Source organism: Helianthus annuus, chromosome 17 (genome assembly GCF_002127325.2).
Source record: "Helianthus annuus cultivar XRQ/B chromosome 17, HanXRQr2.0-SUNRISE, whole genome shotgun sequence".
Taxonomy (NCBI): Eukaryota; Viridiplantae; Streptophyta; class Magnoliopsida; order Asterales; family Asteraceae; genus Helianthus; species Helianthus annuus.
In genome coordinates, this window is record NC_035449.2 from 90,027,143 (window position 1) to 90,030,026 (window position 2,884).

Genomic DNA, 2,884 nt, shown 5'->3' on the forward strand with positions numbered 1-2,884 from the left:
CGCTTACCAGTTATCATTTCAGCATCCTTAGAAAAGGAAGAAAAGAGACAGCTTCTCGAAGTTCTAAAGCTCCACAAGAAAGCCATGGCGTGGAAGATTATGGATATCAAAGGCATTAATCCTTCTTTTTGTACTCATAAAATTCACATGGAAGACGATTATAAGCCTAGTGCACAACATCAAAGGCGTTTGAATCCTAATATGCAAGACGTGGTGAAGAAAGAAGTAATTAAGTTGTTAGATGCAGGACTGATTTATCCTATATCTGATTCTGTTTGGGTAAGTCCAGTGCAAGTAGTACCCAAGAAAGGAGGTATTACAGTAGTTCCAAATGATAGGAATGAACTTATTCCTACCCGTACCGTCACCGGATGGCGAGTTTGCATCGATTATCGCAAACTCAACGATGCCACTCGTAAGGACCACTTCCTGCTTCCATTCATCGACCAGATGTTGGAACGTCTGTCAGGGAAGTCATTTTTCTGTTTTCTGGATGGGTTCTCTGGATATTTTCAGATTCCTATCGCTCCTGAAGACCAGGAGAAGACTACTTTCACATGTCCTTTCGGCACATTTGTCTACCTGCGTATGCCTTTTGGGCTGTGTAATGCACCAGCCACATTTCAGCACTGCATGGTAGCCATTTTCCATGACATGATTGAAGACTCCATGGAAGTATTCATGGATGATTTCTCTGTTTTCGGGAGTTCTTTCAATCAATGTCTTGGGAATCTGAAAAGAATGTTAATGAGATGTGAGGAAACTAATCTTGTGCTTAACTGGGAGAAGTGCCACTTCATGGTGAAAGAAGGGGTAGTTCTCGGACACAAAATCTCTGAAGCCGGGTTGGAAGTCGATCCAGCAAAAGTGGATATCATTTCTAAACTTCCTCCCCCAACCTCGGTTAGAGCGATTAGAAGTTTCCTGGGTCATGCAGGGTTCTATAGGCGATTCATAAAAGACTTTTTCGCAAGACCTATGACCCGTTTGTTAGAAAAAGATGCTCCATTTGTATTTTCAGACGAATGCATGAAAGCATTCAAGCAACTTAAACAAAGGCTTATCGAAGCCCCTATTTTAGTTGCACCCGACTGGGCGTTGCCATTTGAGATAATGTGCAATGCTAGTGATTACGCAATAGGAGCAGTCTTAGGACAACGAAGGGAGAAGCATTTTCATCCTGTTTACTATGCCAGCAAAACTCTACATGATGCTCAGGAAAATTACACGACTACAGAAAAAGAGCTTTTGGCAGTAGTATATGCTTTTGACAAATTCAGGTCGTACCTTGTGTTGTCCTAAACAATTGTGTATACGGATCATGCAGCAATTAAGTACCTTTTTAGCAAACAGGACGCAAAACCGCGTCTTATCAGATGGATCTTGTTATTATAAGAATTTGATATTGAGATCCAAGATAAAAAGGGAGCTTTAAATGTTGCAGCCGACCATCTCTCGAGACTTGAGCATGGAAGTTCTGAAAATTCGTTGGAGGCACCAATAAATGACAATTTCCCCCACGAATTTCTTCTAAGTATCGAGATGAATGACGAGTCACCATGGTTCGCAGACTTTGCAAACTACCTAGCATGTGGAATCCTTATCAAAGGATTGTCATATCAGCAAAAGAGGAAGTTCTTTGCAGATTTAAAATATTATATTTGGGACGAACCATACTTGTTTAGAATCAGAGCCGATCAGATGATCCGAAGATGTGTGTTTGGAGAATAGACAACTAGCATTTTACACCACTGTCACGAGGGGCCAACCGGAGGTCATCATGGAGCGAACTACACTGCAAAGAAAGTGTTAGACTCTGGATTTTACTGGCCCACAATTTTTCGTGATGCACATGAATGGGTTAGAGCGTGCGATGCTTGCCAAAGGGCAACGAATATCTCCGCACGCAATGAAATGCCTCAGCATCCAATGCAAGTCTGTGAAGTTTTTGATATATGGGGTATCGACTTCATGGGACCATTTCCAGCCTCACGAGGTAACAAATACATCCTAGTTGCTGTAGACTATGTCTAAAAATGGGCCGAAGCTCAAGCTTTGCCTACAAACGATGCTACGGTAGTCGTGAGGTTCTTAAAAAGTTTATTCGCCCGATTTGGTGCTCCAAAAGCACTAATCAGTGACCGAGGAACGCATTTTTGTAATGCACAATTAGAACGAGCCTTGTCCCGTTATGGAGTTCATCACAGATTGGCTACGCCATATCATCCTCAAACGAGCGGGCAAGTTAAGGTCACAAATCGGGGTTTGAAAAGAATCCTTGAGCGGTCCATTAATAATAACCGCAAGGATTGGTCAGACAAGCTAGATGACGCTCTGTGGGCTTTTAGAATAGCATTCAAGACACCTATCGGGACCACACCCTTTAGGTTGGTTTACGGGAAAGCCTGTCATCTACCTGTCGAGCTAGAACATAGGGCATTCTGGGCCTTGAAGACGGCAAATATGGATTTAAAAAGCGGAGGTGAAGCCCGTTTTCTGCAAATCCACGAGCTTGAGGAGCTAAGAAACCATGCCTATGAAAGTTCTAGCAGGTACAAGGAACGAGTCAAGAGATTTCATGACAAGAGGTTGTGAGACCATAAGGATCTCCGAATAGGGGATCTTGTCCTGTTATATAACTCAAGACTACGTTTATTTCCCGGGAAGCTAAAATCCCGATGGGTGGGTCCATACAACGTTAAGGAAATATTTCCATACGGGGCCGTAACTATCGAGGGTACAAGCGGGGGAAGTTTCAAAGTCAACGTTCATCGTTTAAAACTTTACATCAACGGACCGATTGACCTGGTGGAGGAAATTCTCGAACTCCACATCCCGCACACTTAAAACAAGTGTGGGGAGAATGAGTCTAGCTATCGACTCG